At 46.0% G+C, this 26,168-nt stretch overlaps 1 long non-coding RNA gene across 1 annotated transcript; it reads right to left on the bottom strand.

Annotated features, from left to right (window-relative positions):
* Positions 1-9,044: 9,044 nt before the first annotated feature.
* Positions 9,045-25,558, bottom strand: LOC121666758. The gene is made up of 3 exons (XR_006016778.1): positions 25,549-25,558; positions 15,143-15,145; positions 9,045-9,143 (listed from the first exon to the last, which is right to left on the bottom strand). It is a non-coding gene; the product is annotated as an uncharacterized LOC121666758 (long non-coding RNA).
* Positions 25,559-26,168: the final 610 nt, after the last annotated feature.

The following is a 26,168-nucleotide window of genomic DNA, read 5'->3' on the forward strand; positions in this document are numbered from 1 at the left end:
TGTTTGGTTATTTCTGTGATGTTATCACCAGGAGGGTCACAGAAGGTCCCTGTACATAGGGTATGTTTCCAACTCATCAGCTGTTTTAGTCTAGTGTCCTTACCTGTGCTGGAAACTCTGACTAGATAGATTTTGTTCCAGCCAAGAGCTCTCCAAAGCATTATTTGTGAACACTCATTCAGAGAAAACCTAAAGATTTGCCTATAGTTGCTTTTCATCAGCTTTTGCACCAGTGATACCACTGCATCTGCCAGAGCGTTGGTGGAGAACACAAGCCTTGCCAGGGTTCATGTGAAAGTGTCTGCATGCAAATTCACACAGGAGGTTTTTCCCATCCCCCAGTCTCTTTTTACTGGTTTTGCCATAGAAAAGGTAGAAATTGATCCTCAGACAACATGCATGGCAGGGAATTTCTTCCTATCGCATATCTCTGAATTCTCACCACCCCCTCCCAAACTGCAGCAGATGACTCTTCCTGTGCCTTCATGCCAAAGCTTCCACTAAAGTTCACGCAGCCTTCAGAAACCAGGTTGGAAACAGGTCATTAGACCACTTTCATAACAGTGAGAAGTGTTGTGCTTTTTGGCTTAGCTGAGAATAGTTAACCAAGAGAGAGTCTTCTGAGTGACATTCCTCTGGAGAACTCCCTAAAATCAATTATCTTCTAAGAATGGGTAATCTCAGCCAGACAGCTGAACCTCTGAGGAGCCAGAAGATTTTGTACAAAGAGAAAAATTAAACTATTTGCAGTAAAAAGTCCAACACTTAGAAGCCAAACTAGTTACAGAGGATACAGATGCATCACTTTTTAATTAGTCTCTGTCTGTGTCAGTTTGTATTTGGTCTCTGTACAGCAGACCATCGTCTCACCCGCAGTGAGGAATCGTTGGGGTTTTGCAGTGACAGGAATCTTTTTGCTGCAACTTTCGTTGTTTACCTCTGAAATTTTAATGAAATGGAAATTGCAGGGAGGGGGGAAGGCTTGGGCTTTTCTCCCTTAAGCATTGTCTTACTACCTTGATTCAGAAAGCTTCCAAATTGTGCGTATCTCCTGAAGACAGAATTAATAATCATATGATCTATCATGGGGAATTGACTGTCACTTTGACAAATGAGATATTAAGCTCTGCCAGGCTGGAGAGCTGAGAGGGTTTGGTGTTTTAGCAGGTGCTGAGTGCTACTCTTGCTTTCCTCCCCGGTGTTTCTCAACCCAGCCTCCAAAAGGTCCAGCCCATGCAGCTGACTGGGAGTTTTGCTCAAGAACAGCAGGATCTGAAATGCTTCAGGCCAACACTACCTAAAATTCAGAGGTATGACCAGCTCTAAAAGGGGCCAGATATTACAGCTAAGGTGCTGCACTGTAAAGAGAGACAGGTAGGCTACCTTTACCCTGGAGGCCATATTTTCTTTATTCTCATATATGTATGTTTAATAACCCTGCCGTATCCTATGTCTTATACATTACGCAGTAGGTTGTCTATATGGTGTTTTTCCTTGGGTGGAAAGTCAGCCCCTAGCAATTTACAGTAAACATGAATGCCCAGGGAGGAACTCTCTGAGTGGGGCTTGAAGGATGCAATAATACTGAGAGCATTTACTTCCTCTGTTACTGCCACCGACTGTGCTTAGGTGCTTTTCTCCTTGCCTAAGTATATTGATGTATTTGTTGCAAAGCAGTGACAGGACACGTGCAGGATTGTGGGGTGCCTGACATCACAGAGGTGCACAGGATGGGGTGAGAGGACAGGGTCCAACATCTTTACCAAACACTTGTTAGCCCCAAGCAGAGCAAAACACGACACTGTTCTGAGTCAGACCCTTTCCCAGGCTAACTCCTCTCATCCTTCCACTTGTCTTTGGCCCATGGAGCCAGTTTCCCCGCTAGCCAAACTCTATATCCCTAAGGATGCTCCCCTGCTCTAAACACCTGCATCATCAGCTCTCTCTGTTCTCTCACATGCTGAGGCATCATGTTTGGTGCTTTTATGGGGGTGGTGGCAGCAGCAACAACATTTTCTGTCCCCAGGCTTTGAACATCCACCAAGGACCAGAGCTGCAGTACCCTGACACTGTGTGAGACTGGGAACCTGGAGGTGTCCAAGGTTCACAGGCTGGGAAAGCAGCTGTGCTCACACCCAAAGCTGAGCCCACTGGTGGGGCAGAAGCTGGATTGGTGCTTCATTGCAGTGGGGCCAGGAGCCTGCACTCGCCTGTTCTGACATCCAACCTTGTGCAGGTCACTGCTCTTTAGGATGCACAGAGCCTGCTTGACCAGGTGCTGCTGAATCAGGAGACAGCCACCTCTCAAACTGCAGCTAAAATCTCTTAAACTCACTGCTGTCCTGCCCAAAACCTCACCTCACTCCCCAGCAGCCTGGCTGCATTTTTGGCCAGGAGCACAGCAGGTAACAGCTGCATTGAGTCTGTCTCCAAACACATACAGGACTTAAGCAAAGCCTCCACTAATAGCAAAGCCCTGCTCTGAGATTTACCTTCTTTCTTTTATTTATTTCCCTGACTACTTTGCTGATTTTCTACCATTTTGGGATGTCTTCTTCCAATTAAAATGAGCTTATGTTCTTTGGGGCACTGGGCAAGAAAGATTTCAATGTTCCCTGGGAAAATGGAGCTTTTACACACTTTTTCTCAAGTTTTTTTTCACAGATGGGATTATGCTTCTTCTTTATTAACCAGCAGGTGTGTCTGGTGGGACACCACAACCCTCTAGGTAGTGCTGCTGTGGGTGTAAGGTGTGCCTAGATCCTTGCTGGCAGTGCCTTGTGTTCTGCTTCGCCCTGGAATTCTCTGAAAGAAAGTAAACTCTCTTGCTCATCTCTTTCACTGCAAATTTTTATCCCAACTTGAGATAAGACTCAAACACTGAAAGCTGAAATGATTTAATTACAGCTGTATAGACAGCAAATGAGAGTGTGCTCTTGGTCACAACCCCTGCAGCTGAGATAATAAGAGAATTTCCATTATACCCTTCTTTTCTGTCTCAGGAAAGTGAATAAAATCTTTCACTCTCTTTGAATAGCTGTAATTAAATCAGTACAGCGCTCAGGATTTTAGCTACATCCCAAGTTGAGGGGCAGTCTCTGCAGAGACAATTCTTGCCTCAGAAAGCTGCTGTCATCAGACCAAGAAATACCTTCTGAAAACCAAAATTATCAATATACAATATACACCGGGATATTGCTCTTCATGAAGCACCTATATGAAATACTGAACCTAATTGGCCCCTGGAAAATTGCCATTATACCTAGGCTGCAATCAAACCACAACTTCAGAGAAAATGTCATGACTTTAAATGGTCAATCCAGCTGTCAAACATCTGGTAAATGTGCAATGATTAAGAAACAAAAAGCGTTTGTTTACACTCACCTGAACACCTCTACTTTCTCTGTTGCCTGTGTCATGCTTTGAAGAAATTCCAACTCAACTGTTAATTGAACCCCTCAAATTCTTGGCTTGCAGCTGTTTTCTGGTGGCTACAATCTTCTGTTAAATGGTCTTTATTCAGCTTTTGGCTTTCCAGTGGGATAAGAGTTAAGGAGGTGGGATCAGTCATGTTGGATGGGGCTCTGAGGACCTGACACAGTGAATGGCATCCCTGCCTGTATGACAGCAGGGCTGGAACTGGCTAACCCAGGCCATTCTGTGATTCTGTGATTCTGTGATTCTGTGATTCTGTGATTCTGTGATTCTGTGATCCTGTGATTCTGTGATTCTGTGATTCTGTGATCCTGTGATTCTATGACTCTGTGATTCTATGATACTGTGATTGCATGATTCTGCAACTCTCTTGATTCTCTGACTCTGTGATTCTATGATTTTGTGATTCTGTGATTCCATGACTCTATGATTCTGTGATTCTGTGATTGTATGACTCTGTGACTCTGTGACTCTGTGATTCTGTGATTCTATGACTCTGTGATTCTGTGATTCTATGACTCTGTGATTCTATGACTCTGTGATTCTGTGACTCTGTGATTCTGTGACTCTGTGACTCTGTGATTCTGTGATCCTGTGATTCTGTGATTCTGTGATTCTATGACTCTGTGATTCTATGATTTTGTGATTCTGTGATTCCACGACTCTATGATTCTGTGATTCTGTGATTCTATGACTCTGTGATTCTGTGACTCTGTGATTCTGTGATTCTGTGATTCTATTACTCTGTGATTCTGTGACTCTGTGATTCTGTGATCAGCCACCTGCGGATGTGCTGCTCTCTCAGTTACCAGCCTGCACACCCGCCATGGTGATCCAGAACCCTCAGGCCACATGGGAAGGTCCTCAGGACTGGACTCTGCCTTGTTTGCATGTTTGTTTTACACTAAATGTGGAGAAAATGAGAAGGGTCACAGGTTGGTGAGGGCTGTTGCAGTTGCTGGTTCTGTTCTGCCATGGACACTCTGCCTGTTCCTGCTGTGATTAGTTTCTTATCCCAGCACAGGATATTGGGACTGGGACTGGAACATGGCCATGCTAACTTTATTTTTTCATTAAACTAAACAAATTAGTCTCAAAAGATACACTGTGATCCAAAAGGGGCGTTACCATTTTTTAGCCAATTTTCTTACTGCTGCTGTAAAAGTATGAGGAGATGCATTATAGGGATATAATTTAAAACCATGCCAGCAGAAGAATTTAGATGTTGTCCAAAATTAACAAATCCAAGTCTTATTTCTCCCAGAGGTTAGATGGTACAATTTTTTTTCCCATCATATTTAGGTAGCGCTTTCCATTAACTCTGCAGCCAAGGAAACTTTTGAATAATTTTAGCCATTATTAAATTAATTTTATAGACAACTATCAAAACATGGCTAGCACATATAGCAGGGTGAGGGTTTATTAACTTTTATTGGACATGTAGGAGCTGGTGTTTATTTTTCCTGGATTACAAGTCTCAGTTTGAAGACAAGCCCATGAACCCCTTTGTTCCTGGGGACAGGTTTACCCTGTTAGCTGTGCATGTCCATGGATTTAGCATCCTCAGAGGCTGCTGCAGCCTGCAGAGAAAGGCACTGGAGGCTCCATCAAGAGTAGGGACCAAGCCATGTGGCACCAAAACTATCTAAAGAAAGGAGCAAGAGAAAATGAAAATAAACACCTTGGTAAAGCTGTTCTCACATGTGAGGAAACAGCTGATGATACATGATGCCACCTGTGCAGTTCACAGCTCTGTTTTCCTTTAAAGTTTTCAGTTAGGTAGGTGGAGCAGTTTCTCCCTCCTCCAATAAAAAAAAAAGTTTGATCTCAAACTTTATTTCATCTCCAGCCTCAAAATGCTGTCTTACATCAGCATGCGAATGACCCGAGCATTTCTTCTTGTCACAGTGCCAGAAGGGCAGCAGGACAGTAAATTGAAAATCAGTTTGTAATTGCCACAATGTTTTCCCCTCTGCTTACCCTGTGTTGACAACGGGTGTTTATGTCAGATGAAAGGAATCTGCAGAAACGTCAGCATCTCACTTTTCTCTGTCCATTCAAACGTGTTGGCAAGTCAGTTTATGAAGGCTAAATTATAAGCAGTACACAAGAGATGGAAAAGTCTTTATTGGATAAAACAGGCAGTGCAGGGTACGGCTCTCTGCCTGAGAACTTATCTGATGCCAGGCTGACAGTATTCTTGCCCAGCGGAAATTATTAGTCTTTGAAAGGGGTATGTAGTGAAACACGTTGAAAAAGGCAGCACAAAAGAAGTCCTGTCTGCTCCACAGTTATCACAGTGTGGCTACACCACGCTGTGTGACAACTGTGGAGGAAACCCACCCGGAGCTGGAGATGTGCCAGCCTCCAGGACAGATAACAGAGCGTATCTGACGGCAGTGCCATGTTTCCTATGGGTGGATGTGACTAATCACAAAAACAGGCATGCAGGGTGACACCAGCACAATTAGTTTTCAAAACTCTCAGCGGTCACAGAGTGTACATACACCATTTTATCCAATTAACTAAAATTAGTTTTGTACATTGCGTGCCAGGGGTGTTTCTAAGGCTCTAGGGGTGAAGACTGGAATGATCACTCTGGTTCAGCAGGCTGTTAGGGTTTGAAGCCCTGATTTAACAAGGCACTTCAACACAAGCATAAATTTAAGCATTTGAGAAGTCCTGTTGTTGACAGTGGGACTACTTAGGTGCTTCAAGCTGAATAGCTGCTTAAATGTTTTGCTGAATATGATGATGTTGAGTAAATATGGCACAGCTTTGGAGCTTTTAAACGTCATGTCAGGCAGAGCAAACACCATTAACAAACACCAAGTCCCTGTCAAAAGGGTACCCTGCTCCTCCAGGGTGAGGGAAATTTTGAAGTGGTGCTCCTGTGTGGGAGCAAAGTCAGATCTGACTGCAATTCACTGCACACTTACTTTTGCTTGCTGCAGAGACTGCCTCTCTTCTCCTCTTCGGTAGCAGTTTCTTTTTATTAGAAACAAAACCCAAAAAGTCACTCATAATCTAAGCTCAAATTCTTGCAATTCTTGTGCCGTTTCATTCAAGTTAGGGACCATTGTGGGTTCAATCCCACTTAAGAGTTGGACTTCTAATCCTGTCCCTTCCACCTCAGAATATTCTGCGATTCTTAGGTTTCTGTGCTTCTTAGATCACGTTCAAGATGTATTGATCTGCTGAGGAAGCTCAAAGGCTGCAAAATCCAACAACAATTCATTTTTTGTTTCAGCAGATTGAGTAAGAATCCAGGGAGGGGCAGGGGTGGAACATTTCCATGGCTGATATTGCATCCATGAATCCAGCCCTTTGTTCAGCTGGGGGCTGCATGCTGACAAATGTGCCATTTCCTGAAAGCTGTAACATCTTTGTCCTGTGTCCAGGTGGGGCAGCCTGTTTCTAAATAGGATTGAGGGAGTTTTTAAAATCATTTTAAGATTAAGAAGGCAACCCAAAGATTTAAGACATGCTTAAGATCAAAAGAACTCCAGCTCAAGAAAATGTTAGAGCCTCTTTCCATCCCCCAGCTAGTCATCTTTCTCCCCCAGTGAAGCCTGGTTCAATCAGCTATTATCTATCCTTTTTCACAGACACTGCCTTGTTTTCTCTTTCTGAAATCTTTATGAGCATTAGGTCTACTGCAAACTACAGATTAGGTTGTTGTGTGGGTATTGAGATACGGTGTCAGCCTTCTCCGTGGCTGGACACGAGGCCAGTTCCATGACACTGTCAGTTCGTCAGGAATGGTAATACCCTGAATGCCGAGTTCTCACATATTGTCACATTAGATTGTTTTTTACCCTTGAATTGCCTCAAGATACAAGATAACACCCAGTCAGCCTATCAGTTTCATACAGCAGTTCCCAGTTTCAGAATCAATAGGAGGTAAGGAGAGGGTAGCTGGGTCCCATGGAATTTGACAGCTTGGTATTGAAGCACAGCGCACACCTCTTAGCAAGAAAATGTGGGACTTGGCTTGAAATAAACATCATTTTTCCAGTGCAGTGGTAGAGCTCTAAAAGTGAAGAAAGAAGACCTAGTGATTTTTTTTTTTTTTAGAGAACAAAAGATTCTTTGAGGGTGTTTTAAATAAGAATGGAGGAGCTTAGAAACAAAATACTGCATCACAGGTGTTAAGCATGAGTTTAGACATTGCTCATAAAACTATGGAGGAAAAGCTGTTCTTGTCTCTCCACCTTGGTCTGATCATCCACACTGCAGAAAGCCACTTGTCTGACTTGTCTCCTGATGGAAATCTCATGGGCACTGCCCATAGTAGTCTAGCAGGGTACCTAGTTGATGTTTGAGAATTCCAGCACTTGGATCAACAAGTGAGTGCCTTCGTTACTGACTTATAAAGTCCTTTTTTAATTTTTTCTCCTGCTATAATGGATGTTCAGGTGTTTCTTTCTGCTGAGTGCCATAGCTCTGCCAGGACATGAGAGCACAACCCTCTGGTTGCACCTGGCAAGGACTCACCAGATTCTGGTCATAATTTTTATTCCTAAATGAGCAGACAAGGCTTGTAATATCCAAGTGTGCCATGCTCTGGAATTGCACTTTATCCCTTGAGCCATCATGGACCAACAGGTACTCCATGAAAAATAACAAGATGGCTTGGATATGTCAAAATTTCAGCATTCCCTCTTTCTTTTCTTTCAATTATGTCATAACTATTTCTCAAATTCAACTTGAAATGGAAAATTATTTCCTTTTATCTGAAATTTCATTCCTCTTGAAATACACTTTTATTTTCTTTTTTCTTTTTTCTTTTTTCTTTTTTCTTTTTTCTTTTTTCTTTTTTCTTTTTATTTTTTACAGAAAGAAACAGGCCTACAGAGAAGCAGCTAATATGTTTTTACAGCTGTAGCTATTAAAGGACACATTCACAGCCCAAGTAGGATCCAGCGCTCAGTGAAGCCGACACAAAGCCACTGAATTAAATGGGCCTTAGACAAGCCATGAAGCTCTCTGGAGAGAGCATATAACTGGATATCAGAAATAATATTTAAACAATGGTAAATCATTGCAAAAGATAAAATCACACTACTGCTTTGCTACCTAGTTTCTGACCAGCCTTAGAGGAACAGGCTCTGTGTTAGGTGTCAGGAAGAGCTGGGCTGTAACTCCACTGCTCATCCAGGTGTACTGGACAGTGGTTATTTTACTGGGAGGGGAAGGGACAGATGGGAACAGTTTCTCATCTTGCTGAGCAAGATTCTTCACAACTCACCTGTCAATGTCTGTGGTGAGTCTCTCAGCACCCTTGGGGAACACACGGGGTGTCACTGTTCTGGTCTTAGGAAGACAAATGTTGCAGCAAAGGGACCATTGTCTCGATCAGACCCAGTCAGTGCAGTGCCCTGTTCCAACTCCTGTCCCAGCTCTGCTAGCAAGGGGCCGTCCCCAGAGTAGAGCTGAACTTGCAGCATCCCTGGAAGTCACAGAACCACAGAATGGGTCAGGCTGGAAGGGATCATCATGGGCCATCTGCTCCCACCTCCCTGCTCAAGCAAGGTCATCCCAGAGCACATGGCACAGGATTGTGTCCAGATGGTTCTGGAATATTTCCAGTGAGGGAGGCTCCACACCCTCTCTGGGCAATCTGTCCCAGTGCTTGGTCTCTGCACAGGAAGAAATTCTCCCTCATGTTCAGGTGGAACTTCTTGGACATCAGTTCCTGCCTGTTCCTCCTGTCCCATTGCTGGGCACCATGGAGCAGAGCCTGGTCCATCCTCTGCCCCCTCCCTGCAGACAGGAACAGACAGGGATAAGGTCCCCTTTCAGATATCTCCAGGTTAAACAGGCCCAGCTCCCTCAGCCTTTCCTCAGTGAGATGCTCCAGTTCCTTCATCATCTTTGCCACTCTCTGCTGGACCTGCTCCAGGAGTTCCATGTCTCTCCTGTACTTATGAGCCCCAAACTGGACACAGCACTCCAGGTGATCCTCACCAGGGCTGAGTAGAGCAGCAGGATCACGTCCCTGACCTGCTGGCAGTGCTCTTCCTAATGCACCCCAGGATCCCATTGGCCACTTGGCCACAGGGACACGGTGCTGGCTCAGGGACAGCTCATTGTCCACCAGGACCCCCAGGTCCTTCTCCCCAGAGGTGTTTCCCAGCAGGTCAGCCCCAGCCCATCCTGGTGCCTGGGGTTGTTTTTCCCCATGCAGGACCCTGCATTTGCCTTTGCTGGATTTCAGGAGGTTCTCTGCCCATCTCTCCATCCTGTCGAGGTCCTTCTGAAGGGCTGCACGGCTCTCTGGGGTGTTGGCCCCTCCTCCCAGCCTTGTGTTACCAGAGAACTCGCTGAGGAGGCATCTGCCCCTCACCCAAGTCCAGGTAAATGACATCAGTTCCTCTTCCCTCAGCCACCAACACCATTACCCCATCACAGAAAGCCACTGAATTAGTCAGGCATGTTCTGTTCTTAGTGAAGCCATGTTGGCTGTCACCAATTCCCTCCTTATTTTCCATGTGTCTTAGCATAGTTTCCAGGAGGGTCTGCTCCATGATGTTTCCAGACACAGGAGTGACTCTGACTGCTCTGCATCACTTACTTTTCCTTCAAGAAGGTTGCCAAGATGTTTTATGCCCACACAGCCATTGTCATTTCACTGGCATTGTGCACGTAATTTTCTGAGGTACTGTAAGAGTTAAATGTTGGAATTTCAGGACAGGACAGCTGCAGTGGGGGAGGATGATCTGCTATGCAGGCACTTGCCATTAGATGTCTCCAGCCCCCTGGTCTTGGAAACAGAGGGACTCAAGCATGACAGTCGGTGGTAGCAGGAGGTGGAATTGGAAAGCTTGTCATTCATCCTCCTAGTTAGCAAGCAAGGCCTGGTGTAAAGCGTCCATTTGCTTGGGACGGAGCTCTTGGACTGAAAACTAAGCTTCTAAATTGAGGTCCTCTCTGATCTCTGGTGGGCCTGGACTTTCTGAATGAAGCAGTCCAGTACCTGGGTGGAAACAGTGGTGGAACGCATTCTGAGGTCAGAATGCTCTGCAAGTTATAAACAGGGACCTACAGAATTTGCTTCTCAATGGTTGAGAAGGCTGCAGTTATTTTTCTCCAATTAGTTTACTTATTTAAACAACACAATAGATTTTCCTTGTGTAATTAACAGGGATTTTTCAGAATAATAAAGCTTCCACTTCCAAAAATACTTACCAAGTCAAGCAAAGCTAAGCAAAGCCAAGCTTCATCTCAGTTGGGGCTGGAATAGGATTTCGATATGGATCAGTTTGCTATTTCCATTTTCTATATGAGTGAAACAGCCCAGAGCTAAGTGAAATGACTTGCAATGGACATTGTGCAAGTTAATGGCACAGTTGCAATTTGACTAAATGCTCAGTCTGGTCAGTTTGTCTCTTTCTAGTATTTCCATGTAGCTGATGACAGAAGAGAATGACACATCTGTTCTTTGCGTGGGCTCACTGAAAGTAATTAAGAATGGCAACAGGTGTTAAGATGAACTAAGATCTCAAAGGCAGTGACACAGCTAGGGAAAACTGCAAAGCACTGATTACATTAATTGTGATCAGTTAGAGAAAACTCTCTCCTCTAAGCAGAAGGTTTTTGGAGAACTTGCCTCATGAACTTGCCTCAGGTGCTCAGCAAAGCCTTGAGGGCCCAAAGCTAACTGGAAGAGTCAAAGTAGCAAAACTAGACCAGCAGCAGACACTGGAAGTGTTCCACCACCTCAAACCACAAGTCTGTCTCCCTGAGAATGCCCAGAGTTAGAGGCCTGGAATGGGAATAAGCCCGTGGCAAAGGTCTGCTCCCTCCCAGAAGGCTCTCCTCCTGCTCTGGCTGTGCCCAGGCAAGGGGAATGCTCACACCTGGGCATTCATACTGCAATGTGTCTGTACCATTTGCCTGGACACCCCAGCCCAGCATGGAATAGCCCCAGGCACCAGCAACCCTGCTAAGGGCAGGTCCCTCATGGGCAGGCTCAGGCCAGTCCTGCTGTGTTTGGCTGCATCAGACTTTAAATCACCAGCCATGAACAGCTGAAAGGCCACATAAATAAAGAAGAACTTCAAAATTTTCTGATAGTTGCTGAACTTCTTGTAAAAAAAGCCAACAAAGACAAATGAAGCAAATGCTAAATGTTTGAGATTTATGGTCTACACAATGACCTTCCTTTGAAACAGTGTCAGTGTCATTCCCCTTGCTGGCTGAGTGCACACACACCGTCTCTGCAGCAATCCCTGACCATTTCTTTCTGGTTTCACTTCTTCTCCACCCTGATTTATAAGGATGTGTCCTGTCTTCATGTCTCAGGGAACACACTGGACTTTCAATAAACATACACAATGCAGTTCCTTTTCTCCCAAGAGTCAAAAGGAAAAGGCTCCTCCTGACAAGATAAACAACCCACCCACCCATTCCCTCAAGCAAATACATCAGGGAGGAGATGACCAGCTTTGTGTTGTGCCCTGGAGGTTTCCAGCCTGATGTCTCCTGCAGTGGAGAGCTCTATCAGAGAGGGCCATCTCTTGAGAGTGGCCTGCCATAGGCCATCCCAGGTGGGAATCTCAGGCCCAGCAGTATGTGATGCTTGGCTCCTCCCTTACCTCTTCACCAGAGAGATGGATATTTTGCAGCAGGGCAGTATAATGCCCAAGGAGCCAGGCATTACAGACTCCACTCCATGGCCTGCAGGAGCTGATCCAGTTCCTGTTGAACTGATATCAAGTGATTTCTGTGGCTGATGGCTGAAATGTCTTTTAGACTAATAGCGTGGCATGGTTTTGATTTAAAAAAAGAAAAAATCCATTGACCTATGGACCTTGGAACTTGTCAAATTTGTCTTACAACCTGACCCCAAGACCATTAAAGTCAGTTTAAAGTCCCCCTTTGATTCCATCGAACTTTAGATTGGCCCTTGGCAAATGTTTCAATTAACCTTTGCCAGGTTCCATGTTTGTAATGAAATCTAAATTCATGTTAGTTTTGTGTAGTTCCCATTTCTATAACAAATGTTCTTCACTGCCTTATTTCCAATAAAGAGATGTTCTCGGGCCCTGCAGACCAAGTGCAGCCTCAGATAGAAGATAAATCAGTGGCCACATGGGACCTGTGTTTAGAAGGATGCCATAGCAATGTCAGAAACAAAGTGGTTATTTATCAGAAGGTCCCAAAACCACTTTTCACCTCAGTCTGCTTATCCCTTTACCCTCTGTAGAGGAACAGTCCTGTTATTGAGGAGCAACACTGGGCTCACTGACTTGGTTACCTGAGGAGGGAGGAAAGAATTGCATTGACGTAAGAAATGCCTGTAAGGCCAAAAACCAGGCAATGAAACACTCATCCAGGCTCAGACAGAGAAACAAGAGAACACAGGAGAACCAGGTGCCACCAGTCAAGTGGAAGAAGACAACAGTCTACATGACAACTCTTGAGCTGTAGAAAAAGTGAGGTCATTCACACCAGCACAGGCCTCTCTCATCTTCCATGAGGATGCAGAGATCTCAAATTATCCCACATTTGCCACCTTGCAAATCATCAGGGACAGTTGCCATGGATCAGCGGACACCTGATAACTTGTTACCCAGCAGTAAGTTCTTCATGTGTTCAAACTCGTGATCTCCCTTGGGACTGAAAGGTGCTCTGCAATGTTTTGGAGTGTGCCAGACTTTCTGTCTAGCGCTCAAATGCTGTTTACCTCTCTTTGATGCCCCTTTATTGCTATTTATTTCTAAGAATATCCTCAAAATTGCAGTTTCTGCTATTTTTTTATTAACTGGAATTTCTTGTTATTCACCTGCTGAGTGGAGTGATTATTTCAGAATACCCTTAGTGCTTGCCCCTCTCCTCACTGCAGCTTAAGGACTATCTTTTTGGAGGCTGCTTTTTTCTGGAATGGCTGTGTTTGGTGGTACCTCTGAGTGGGAATAAATTACTTCCAGATGGGCTGTGAAAACTGGTCCTTCAAAACACCAATATTAATCAGGCTCCAGCACTTATCTTTTGTATTGCGGCTGCTTGTCTCCCTCATCCCACCAGAACCAAGAGAGCTTAAATTAGCTTTCAAGGACACAAGTTCTACATCATTTTCACCTCCATTCAGTTTTGTTTACTTTCTCAACAGCGTTGGCTCAATAGTACCCTGATATTCCCATCCAGTGCTTACTCAAGATCAGTCTGCAGAGCACATCTTCTGATGATAGCTTGGATTTTCGATTTGTAGTCCACAAAGGGCCATGATATAAAGGTGGTAACAAGATTTGGTGCCTTCTAGAATAAAACCTTGCACAGGCAGAAGCCACAGGATGTGCCAGAGCAGAAAGGCAGGCTGGATAGCACATAGCATATGGGAGACCTGGAGAAATGGATTTGGAGCAAGTCTAGCTTCCACGGCAACCAGCAGCAGTGTCAGGTCCTTGGGGTATGCTCTGCCAAGGAACCTTCTTCTGATGATGATGATGCTCAGATCTTACTATCACACAGGAGTTTTCTGAGGGCTGAAACGGTGTGGCACTTCAGTTGCCATCGTCACCCTTCTGCTTTTGAGTGCCATTTCAGTCCTGTGTGCCATGTTCAGTGTGGGTTTCCACAGAAATAATTGTATATGCTAGTAGTATATGCTTCATGTTCTGCAGAAGGATGACTGAAGACACTGAGATCCCTTGCTGAGGTGCAGTTTGGGTGCCTTTCTTTACCTGGCAGTCAACTAGTAAACCAGCACAGATACCAGCTGAACAAAAATTCCTTTCACTCAGGGTTTAAGGCCCCACTTCTTGAGGAGCATGACAACTGTGTACCAAAAAGCCAAGTTATCTTAGCTAGTAACACACTGCAAAAGATGGATTTAAGAAAAATATGGTATGCTTTTCAAACACCAAGATAATTTTGTTGTGTTAGAGAACTCCTTTCAAGAAAAAAATTTGCTTGATATAAGGCAGATCCTTATGTCTGACTCAGGGTGGTTAAAACAACAACAACAAAACCCCTATAAAGCAAGAACGAGAAAGACAAGCAGGAGCAAAGAGCAAAAGCAAATGCAAAACATACAGAGCCTTGGAAAGTACAAGAAAGCAGAAAAAGCCTATAAATACTTATGTCAATAAAACAAGCCACTGGTCCTCATTTAATTAGCAATTTTTATTAACAGTGGTTTGTTGACTTGTGCAGTGTTTACCTAGGGCCCACATAAAAAGCATTACAATCAGGAGATAGTGGCATTTTAATCCCCCTATTCCCAGTGTGGAAATGAAAGTGCTAAACCGGTCATTTGTGCCCACCAATAGATCAGGGGCAGAGAGATCACCAATCTTTGTATTTTCCTCAGGAGTCAGGATGCAGGGGAGTATAGCCATGGGCCCAGCTGAGCTGCAGCTTGCAGAGAGGCAAGAGGTAAAATAACTTTGACAGATGTCATTTCATCTGCTGCACATGGACTCATAAGACCACAGCCAGCAAAACAACTGCTGGTTCCCAGATCCATCTCTTCCTGCTAGTGGTGTAGCGGGATACAAGCCTGAGGTCACATACTTTATTTCCAGTCTTTGAACTCAAAACCCATTAATTATAAATCTAAAGTCTTGTCTATATCTAAAATGTAGGATTCCATTGCAGCAAAGCAAAACTACTGGAGATTTTGGGCTGGAGGTAAGGGGCCAGGACTGACCTCACCCGATTTATTTACCACTGTGCTGAGTACTAGAGTGATCCTCCTCACTCTCTCTGTTGGCAAAATAGGAAACATGATGGTCCATGATCATTTATTTCAGCAGGTCCTTTCCAGAGTTCAGAAAACATTGCTCTCTGCCTTAGTTCTGCTTTCCTTAATCTGACGTCAGGCAGGGGCTGAGCCACATCCAGAACTATCTTTAAAGGTCAAAAAGAAGTGTTAGATGAAGCTGCTAAGGGTGACCCCAAGGGATCAGTGCACTGCTGAGGCTTGCTGGTCCCTCTCCACTCTTGCTAAGTGCCCTGTGCCTGCCCAGAAAGGTCTGTGCTGCCAGGGGCAGGGGCCTGGTGGGGCAGGGAGCTTGTGATGCTGGCCATGGGTACAGGGAGAGCTTCCCCTCCATCCTCTCTGACCCAGGTGAGCTGTGTAGGGGAGGTCAGCCAAAGCTGTGTGTCCGGATGGTGAGGGTAGTGAGCAGGATGTTGTTTGCAGTCCTGGCCTGGACCCAGCAGTGGACCACCCCCGTTGCTGCTGGATCCTCAGCCTGCTTCGTGGACTGGAGGAATTTGTGCAGGGAAGGCTGGGGTGGCAGGAATGCAGCCTGTCTGGGTTATAGTACCTGCAACCCCTAATTAGTCAAATACTTCCAAGTCAGACGCCGGTGACTAAATGGGTGTGGACTGAAATCCTCTTCCTCCAAGGGGGCTGGCATGTGGCTGGGACGGGGTAAGGCAGCAGTCCCCTGCCCGGTGCGGGATGGGTCTGCTGACACGTCACTGTCTCAGGGGGGTTCTTGTGCCTGCCACATCCCAGCTCTCCTCCTGTCACCCGCAGCATGCCGAGGTCAGACTGCCCGGGCCAAATCCAGCAAGGCCCCCCGACATCTGCTGGGCTGGGGCCACCTGTGGCTCCTGGCTTTGTCCCAGGCCCGCAGGTGGCACAGCCCTGGGATCCGTGGCTCTGGACCCACCAGCACCGCTGTGCCTTCAGCCAGCCCGGAGCAGGCAATCCATCCTTCACAAGGGCCCCCCATGGCTGATGCTGACAACTTTCCACTACCTCAAATAACACAACTCTCGCACCTCAGCCCACTGCAGTGGGCAATGAAAACATGGCTTTTTTTCCATCTTACAGTTTCCTCAAAAATGAAGGAGACTGAGCTGTCCCAGGCTGCAGAAGCCAGCGTCAGGATCTCTGACTTGCTGCTGGGGCTGGGCTGGGTGTGAGGCATCCCTGCTGGCTGATGGCATTAGTGACCTTTATCTCCAGGAGCAGGGTGAGGAAGGATAACCCACAAGTGGCTTTAATGGGTGACCATAAATATAATGGGAGACTTGTAATCACATAATTATCTGTCTAATCCATCCAACTGTTGTAAACACACTTTATTGATTATACACACACACACATAAGATATATATGCAATATGTATATATATTTGCAAAATGCTTGACAAATCATTCATGGATTGGAAGATTTATCCTACTTGTCACAGCTGTTCCAGCTGCTGTTTCCATTATAGCTATTCTTTTCCAGTGCTCCTAACTTTCTTCAACGTGGCACTTTTATGCTGGCATTTAAACATTGTGTTTCAACAGTCTGAAAGGAAAAATAGGAAGAGACCTCATTTGACCACTTTTACATTCAGTAAAAGTGAAAAATTTCTTTTCCCACGTTTCTGTGTTAATAACAGACTCCTGTGCTCTGTCTGACTGATGATGAGACAATTTACCTGGGAGGCATTGTGATTCTCAAGCAAGAAACTTCTGTAACTCTCCCTGGTCCTTGCTGCCTCAGGGGAAAGGAAAGGGGAAAAAAACCAAATAAGACTATTTCCTTCCAAGGGAAGGGAAAAAACAGTATACAAAAGAAAAAAAACCCTTTACATGTGGGTTTATTAGCGCTATTTGTAAATATTCTCCAAGATTGAAGCCTTTTCCTTCCTTCTTTTCAATAAGGAAAAATGTGGGGAGGGATTTTGTCTCATTCCATGAGGAGATTTGAGCTGTTTCATTGTAGGTGGGGATGCCATTGCCCTGCTAACATCCTGCTGCAATGCAGCCTTGCCAGACTAACAGGAGAGCTGTGAGGGGTGTGAGGGCAGGGCGACACTAAGCTGAAAGTTTGAGATGGCACAGTTTCAAGAGGTTCAGCTGTATATAAAAGGAAATAAGCATTGATTTGGGTGATGTGTTTCTTTTCTGTTACCAACACCGACAGGAATGTATGGAAGTAGGGGTGCAAAGAGTACCTCTCCCTCAGTGTGTGAGGTGGGCTGCTCTCCGTCCTGCCTTGTGCAGGAGCTCAGAGGGATGCTCAGGCAGGCTGCCTGGTCTGGAGAGCTTTAGGTCGAAAAGGTGTACATGGGAAAGAACTACACCTGTGCCCATGGCCAAGATAGCATGGTCCTGGAGCCTTAACTCATACATTTCTCTCTCCTGTAGCCAAAAGTCAGATATGCCAGCACAATAGCTGTAAGGCAGGAGATGTTGAGCCAAAGTTTGCTGAGGCTGAGCAAATATTTCTAACTTTGGGATCACTGTGTGAGTGTCCTGTGCTTTGCAATCCTCCCTGTGCAGCTGTGGCTAGATGCTGATGGAGACAAGACAATGGGTTAGAATAGAACAGAATGGAATAGTATATTTCAATTAGAAGGGACCTGCAATGATCATCTGGCCCAACAGCCTGACCAATTCAGATGGATCTCTGATATGACCTGACACAGTAGATCTTATTTTCTGATCTGTTATCTGTCAAACCTAGTCCCTCTTTGTTTAGGTATATTGTAATACACAAGGTGCCTGCCCAGTCCTTTTCAAACTGCGTTGGAAAGGCATGAAATTTCTCAAACTCCTCTGGGAAAAACAAGGTGATGGTACTGCTGCTGCCCTATGTACCAGGCAGTGCCTCCATGGCTGAGCTGGTGGTTGGGATCAGGAGGTTGGTTTTCACACCAGGCTGCAGATGCTGGAAGCAAGGTTGGGGAAGAGGAGATCTGGAGGCTTTGAAGGCAGCATGCTGTCAGTGTAGAAGGTATGTGAGAGCTGAGGGTGGATCGATAGTGAATTTGGGCTTTGCTGGTGATTGCAAGATGTTGAAGGATTGCCCTGATAAGAAAGGTGTTTCTGTAAGCAGGAACAAATTGGATTTTTTAAAATTTTTTTTTAAATAATTGGGCTTTCCTGGCTTGAGCATATATGTCAATCTTTCTGTGGTGTAAATTAGTCTTAGCTGGTGATTTAGAGTCACCAAAGGCCCCATGCTGAAAGAGTGCAGCCAAGGTGCAGTGATCCCACAGCTCGGTGTGGGTGGATGGGATGGACCAGCTGCCCGGTCCCGGGGCTGGGATGAGCGGAAATGGCAGGGAAGAGGGCCAGCACTGGTCCCAGCAGGGTTTCTGCCCCTCCTGTGACACTGCAGCTGTGAAATCCTGGGGTTAAGGATGTCTGCCCAAAAAGCTGGCACTGCCTGTGTGTCTCTGGCATAAGACCAGCATCATTAGGGAAGGTGCAGGTTCTTTCCTGCCACTCAGCTACCAAACTGTGGCCCTCTTCTGAAAGAGTGCTCCCTGCCCACCTGAGCTGTGGGTGGTCAATTAACCCTGCCAGTCTGGGCAACACACCCTGGCAGCTCCTGAGGCCTCCATCCACTGGGGATGGAGCAGGGAGAGCCGAGGGCTGAGGCAGCAAAACGGTACCTCCTGGGTCTTGGGCTTCTCTGCTTCACGGGCAGCAAGATCCCTGTGCATGCAGGAGCCTGATGCCAGCAGCCCCCCTCCCTGGCTGTGGGATTTGGGACTGCCCAGCGGCTTGTCTGGCATGCCCTGGTGCTGGCCACGTACATAATCCCAGGGCAGGAGCTGTGCTTGAACTGCATGTGAACCGTAAATCCCCACTCCTAAAGCCGAGGGCAGTTCCCGCTGGCAGCCTGCTGCGGCGGCTCAGCCCGGGCCCTGGCACTGCCGCCCAGAGCAGCCGGCTCATTTAAATTGCTTTATAAATGGGCCAAAGAACTCTGGCTCCAGCCTTCATCTGAGTAATAAATACACAATAAAGCAGCCTCAGTGGCTGAGCGAGGCCAAACAATCAACACTTCCAAAACAGGGAGGATGCTCTTACTGAAAAGAGGTCGTCTTTTGTAATGTTTTAGCCCTTTTCTGCCCCTTTTAAGGATTTCTCCTGGAGGAGATGGAGTAGACGCTATGTTTAGCCAGCTGTATGCCCAGATGGTCACAACATTTATGAACAACATCCCCTAGGAATAATTGTATTAAGTCTTCTTTGGATTTTATACTCTTGAGGGCCTAAAAAAAAAAAAAAAAAGGAAAGATTCTCTAGAATTAATGGTTTGGCACTTCTGCATTTGATTACTGTATTAAGAAAGCAGCCAGTGCCTGACAGGCTTTTGTAACCACCTCCAAACACGAGACATCACACAGAACTATGACTTCTTAATGAAAAGCTGGAAAATGTATAATTGAGGCTGAGGTAGGATGTGCTGACGTGCCAGAAAGGACATTTGAACCCTGCTATACCAGTATGCCCACATGGATTTAACTCCATGCTCACCGGCCAGGTGAGGAGCTCTTCTCGCGCAGATGAGAAGAGCCAGTGAAGAGTTTCCATCCTCCTGTTAAGCAGCACACATGGGAATGAATTTGTGCTCTATTTGGCTTGCAAATTTTACATCACCTATTGCATTTCCACTCACTTCTTTCTTTGGGGAGAGAGAAAAGAAAGCAACCAAAGAAAAGAAAGCAACAAACAAGAGAGATCAATGAACCACGGCAGAGCACTCTGCTACACACACACTTCCCACCCACCCTGGGAGAAGGCAGGGAAGGGCAGGGGGGACAAGGGGAGGAATGAAGGCAAAGCCATACAGTTCAGTTAAGGAACATGCTGAGAGATGAGAGTGATGATGGTGACTGGCTAAAAACTTTTCAGGGAGACCATTTGGAAGGGTTTGTAAGTTTCAAAAGCTAGCATGCACTTTCCTGATGCATCCCAGTGGATCACGAAGTGCTTGGCAAGAAACAGCACTGCCCTCCCATTAGCAAACTCCTGTCTGATGACACCCATTTTACAGACAGGGACACTGAGGCACAGAGAGGTTATTGCAAGGAGAAATTAACTTCCATTACGGAAAGACAGATAACACCTGTGATTGCAGAGATCCAACCATAATGGTCAGGAGGTCCTTACCCAAAAACTTACATTTCTATTTGTTATTGCAGTTTTGGAAAAGTCATGAATAGAGGCATAAAATGGATCTGCAAAACGTCCACCCCACACTGGGATCACCAATACTTCTCTGCAACCCATCACAAACTGTAGTCAATGACTTGCAGCCATAAGTGGTATATTCAGTAAAAAGCAGCTGAAAAGGGTATGACTGGTGGTCTAGGTCCTTGTGATAGCAGGGAATGTACAAAATTACTAAAACAGATGTGAACACTCCCTATTGCTCCAGTGAGCTCTTGGACACCAAAGATGTCCTGCACGTAGTGCATGGGAAATTAGATCAGTGCTTCCCTGAAGCCATAGCAGCCTACAAAACATCACACCACAGGCAAAACCAGCTGTTCCCGGCCCAGGAGACCCCAACAGAAACCAGCTGTCTGGTGTCAGAGGAACGGGAGCATTGCTCTCTGACTCATGTTTGGTAGCTGGCCTCTGAAAAGTGGCTGCTGCAGGACTGCCTGGGCTTGGGTGTGAGTGTCCCTTGGTCCCAAGAAGCTGCTCTGGCTGGCTGGTTGTCCCTTGGTCCCGAGAGGCTCCACTGACTGGTTGTCAGTGCCTGCCATGGCCTTTGTTCGGATGCTCTGGGGGAGTTTGGCAGATAGGATTCCTGCACGTCCACTCCGTTCCTCAAGACCCTGGTGAGATGGCTTTGCTGCCCCTCTCTGTTCCTGCACCACTGCAGGCAGCTACAGCAAACCCCATAACTGAGGCTCCTGGCATTATCCTCCTACCACACATAGGATTCCTGTCTCTAAAACAGAGAAGGGATGAGATTAGCATCTTCTCCCTCTCTTGCTATGGCAGCTTTTGACAGACAGAGGGATGGGGGAGTAGAAAATGGGGTAAAGATAGAGCTGTGTGTTTTGATAGGAATTGTCATTACCCTGATAGCAGTGAGGTTATGTGGGGACACAGTGGCTCTGACTTGCTGCAAGCCACCGGCTGGAGGAAAGGGTGGCTGAGGAGCTCAACATGGGGTGAAGGGGCTTTACTTTAGCACAGACAGTGGAGTGCATGGGGATAACAAACCTCTCCCTCTGCTGGCACCATAAACATGTAATGCACAAACCCCTGCAGACTCAGGTCACATGATTCATCCTCCTGAATCCCATAGCCCACAGGGTCAGGCACAAACTTTAAGCCTGTTCAATGTATCATTCAGGAATGAACCAGGTCGTTTTTACTCGTCTTTTAAAAGACACATGTTTTCATTATATATGCTCCACGTGGAGGCTAAAGATCCAGAAACGATGGCTATGGAGTTTTGGCGTTCCCTCTCATCAGTTTGGTTAATTGCTCGTTTCATTTACTATCTGGGTTTTAACTTTCCTATGGATCACTTGGCTCTTGAAATTCCGTAAGTACTGAAAGTCAGCAAATTTTGGGAAGTGTTCTCTAGAGGAAAGTCCTGGAACTCTTACAACAGGCATAATTTTCATTTGTGCAGGTTTAGTGCTCTCACAGAATAAATAAGCATTAACTATCCCGCAACCATGCCAAAATGCAGTCGGTTTGTAGCCTGCTGTGTGCTGCACTAGAAGCCCGAGCATTTTACCTTGCAGACTAAATGCCTCTGTGAACAGGAATTGTGATCATTACTCAGGAGATACTTTCCAGATGAAACCTCACTCAAAAATAGCTATGCCTGGATTTAGTACCTGTAATACCAAGACAGTGGTATTTGCATTTAAACACTAACTTCAGTGCTAGGGAACTCATGAGGGAGAAAGGTATACTTTTAACTAACCCTTCTAGCCACTGGGTGCCACTAGTGACTTGTTGGGTTGAGGGAATAGCAGCTACCCTGAAACTTTAGGGGAACAACCCACATGTAAATCTTCCCAATACGTTAATACATAGGAAGTTCACCTTCAACCTATTCGATTTACTTAAAAAGCATCCACCCTGCATGTCTCTGATTTCCCTCTGTTCTAATTCCCAGTGGCTGTACTTCAGTGCCAGGGTACCATTCAGGGTGCTGGGTTAGAGACTGTGTAACCAGCTCTAGGGAAGCCTGATGACGCAAGCAAAGCACTCAAGCTTATGCTCACGTTTATGACAACTGAGCAGTGCCTTTGCAATCAGTGAAACTGCTCCTCTGCCTACAGACAAGCACATATTTGACTGGATTAGTGCATGAAGTGACTGGAATCGAAGGCATGGTCAGCAAAGAAGCCCAGTGAGCTACTGCTTTTGCTGCTGGTTATCCTCCTCAAATTCATCCTTGGCAATGCAGACGCAGTGCCAGACCCTCACATGAGATACATATAATGACTGCTATTAATTCCTAGCAGGGGACAGGATCAGACCCCTGGGTTTAATGGACTGCTTTTCATCTCTGTAATCCCCATCCCATCTCTCATTCTGCTTTTCACTTCAAAATTGCTTTGCCTGCCTCCCCCTCCTCCATTCTTATTGTTCTGGTGTTCCCTGCCACGATTTCTCCAAAGGCAGGATGGTGAGGCAGTTCATCTACAATGGTCCATTTCTACAAATAGTCACATACAGGTGGAAATATGTACATGAGCTTATTCTACACCTGAAAACATACAGGGCAAGCAAATAAACCCCTGGAATCTACTTGAACACTGTACCTACAGAGAGCTCTCCACTGTTTTATTGTCTGATTTAAACTAGAGTGATACAAATTCTGTGTAGGGACAAGACTTAACGAGCCAGTAATTTGCACGTGTACATGAAACCCCTACAAACCAGGTTTAAATAGAAACTGAGCCCTTGAATAAGAAATCCAACAGAGGAACAGGTTTCTGGGGAGCAATGAGCTACTGTGTGTCAGCTACCTCAGGACAACAAGCTGGTTGCAAACCAGCGGTACCTGCAGTGAACGCACCCCATGTCTGTGCCAGTCCTGTTTCTCACATCTCCAGTGTGAGAGCAGGCACACAAGCACTGTATTACACTGACTGATGTGCTGTCGATCCACACGCTGGTGTATCTCACAATAAGAGTGCCCACAGATCCCAGTGCACAGTCTTCTTTCTTTCCTCCAGTTCCAGGAGTATCCAACGTCCACTGATGGCTCCACTCTCCCTGCCCGTGGTCCCCCTCCCCTCCCTGCTGCTGTTCCAGCCGCAGGGGCTGGCTGCTCCCACGCTCCCATTTGTATGTCGCTCACGCGTCTCTCCCCACTTAGAGCTGTCTTCTGTTTCCTGCTGCCAAGAACCGTCTCTATTTGAGACTCCATTTCAAACCCATGATTACCAGGAGCCTTCCTCTCATCTCATCTCTCTTCAGCTCTTTCTTACTCTTCACTTCTTCGTCTGCATTTTATTTTGGTCTGTGAGCGCGTGCTCTGGGGCAGGGAAGCCCCACGTGTACTTGCTGCGCTGCAGGAGTGATGTGACAGCGCGATCCTCACTGTGCAGAAGGGACCTGGAAAAAAAGGGACCTGGAAAAAAAGGCACCTCATCATCTGAAGGCAGAAAGGACAGTGTTGTGATGAATTTTTAACTATTATCCCTGATTCTGTGGTTGGGAATACTCCCATGTTTTCTTCCTGCCGGTAAGGCAGCCTTCTGGATCAAGAGTAAGGCAGAAGAGGAGCAGAAGTGTCACACAGCTGCTTCAAGTCTCAGCTGATCCGCCCTCCTCAGGGCCACCTTCTAGCATGGGCTGGGGACTGGGCTCGGAGCAGCTTGGTGTGGCAGGCTGCAGAGGAGCACATCGGCGGGAAGCCCTGGGTGCAGACAGGCTGCATGACAGAGTAAAAAGGTTCCAAACAGAGTTTCATTTTCCAGTAGCTGTACTGGGTAAATAGGGCCAGGACACAGACGGGTAATGTGCATTGCTAAGGCCAAGCCCATGGACTGTGTTCAACTGCTCATACTCGCTAGGACTCCCTTTTTAATTAATAAAGATTTTTCTCCTTCAGACATTTTAAAAATTACTCAGACAGTTCCTTCAAGCTGCAGGTTTCACATGAGAGAAGGGTTGCAAGAAATCACCATTTAATTAAATAAACATCTCTTTGAACGGTGACCCTTCTCCAAAGTTGGAACCTCCTTGCCATCATTAGAGCCCCACATAAACTGTAGCAGTTAGCAGCCTGCTTCGGGATTACAGTGTTCGTAGCAAGAGAAATTGCTCCTGAGATCATTTAACCTCCCTGGGGAGATGACAGGAAGGAATTAATCTTTCGCTGCTAATCCGCCCTGTGCTGCTGGATCAAAAATTGGCATCGATGGGGGTGCCTGCGCAGGGGAGCCTGCGGTGGCATTTACCATCCGTGTGTGCTCCCTCCCACCTCCTCCTCCAGCGCGGCTGAGGAAACAGGGGGCAGCTATTTCAGGAAGTCTACGTAACATACTATTAAACCATTTGTGCTGGCTGCGAAGGAGATTTGGTTTCTAGCGTTCCCCTCCAGTCCTAGCTGTGTCAGCAAGGTGAACACTACAGAAGGGCTTTCACTTTAGTCCCAGGAATCAGTCTCCTCCTTGGCTTTGTCGCTACTTGCCATCTCTTTTATTTTATATCAATTTGTTTTGTATTATTATTGTTATTATATTTCTTAGTGATTTATGTAGATTATTCAGTGGTGCCCAGGTACATTTTTATTCCCCAGAGTGCTTGTAGGAAATAGAATGTGCTGGCACGACCCTCTGCTCATGAGAGCCTTTGCGTCAAAAGCAGTTCTGCATGGAATGGAAACCTCCATTTTTATTTGTTTTTTCTTTTCCTGGTGAGTAAAATGGATCCAAGAAACAATTCCATCTGCTTGTGAGCAATCTGTGAGCAGAGAGGGGGTTCAGGTTTACAGAGTTGAGGTGGGGCTAGTCCTGGAGCAGGGGCAATTCCTTGGGATACAGCACTCAGACACACAGTGAGAATAGCAAGTAGAGAACACCCTTAGCAACTGGCTTGTGAAAAAAAATTAATTTGCTAAATCATCGGCATTAAGTTGCCTTGAAGGTTGTAAATCACAAGGCTGTACAAAGGGAAACCTGCTCCTGCGTAGTTTGTGAGCAGAGAAAGACTATTACGATGGATTCAACTATTCCTAACTAATAAGAACTTATTAGAAGGAGTTCAGACAATGCTAGGCTCATCCAAATCAATGGCCAAGCTCCTGCTGATGTTGGCAGAGGTAGGATGGGACCCGCTGGGCAGATTTTTCACAATAGAGGACAGCATCTTGTTTCCTTCTCCACAGCATTCAGGTTTTCAGCCCAGGACCAGCTGCCCCTGCCAGACCTTGTGCTGTCCCAGCTCCCACCTCAGCAGGCAGCAGGACCAAGGGGATCCACCAGGATGCCCAGCTCAAGCCTTGGCACAGAAGATGCTGTGGATAGGAAAGCCAAACCCAGAGCGAGACAAAGCTGCAGTGAGAGTTCTCAGGAAGGCTCTCACTAGGTGGAGGAGGGGACGGGGCAGTGTGGGAGCAAAGTCAGACCCTTCTGTTGCTAAAACCAACCCTGACACAGGCTCTTTTCTCCCCTGACTGATCCAAACACTTGCAAAAGACAGGTTTTCTTTTCACTAGCAGCACACCACCAAATGGGATTTGCAACAAGGAGGTGTGAGGGATAACAGCCCATCCCTCATACCCAACAGAGCCTGCAGGCTTCTTTTTCTGCTTTCAAGTTTCCCGTGCATTAATCCCCACAATAACACACGATCACCAGAAAAACCTTGGGAAATAGGGGGCAGGGGGATATGGACACTTTTCAGAGAGAAAGGTATAAAAGGAAGCAAAAAACAATCACAGTGGAAAAACATAGGTCATTTGCTCTTCCATTTTTCTGTCAAATGGTGATTAGAAGAGAAAATGTTCTTTCTGTACCAGTCAGGAAAGGAAGAAACATGTTCCACTT

The sequence above is a fragment of the Corvus kubaryi genome, unplaced genomic scaffold (genome assembly GCF_017639235.1).
Source record: "Corvus kubaryi isolate FWS band 111438036 unplaced genomic scaffold, C.kubaryi_AGA036_p1.0 133, whole genome shotgun sequence".
Taxonomy (NCBI): Eukaryota; Metazoa; Chordata; class Aves; order Passeriformes; family Corvidae; genus Corvus; species Corvus kubaryi.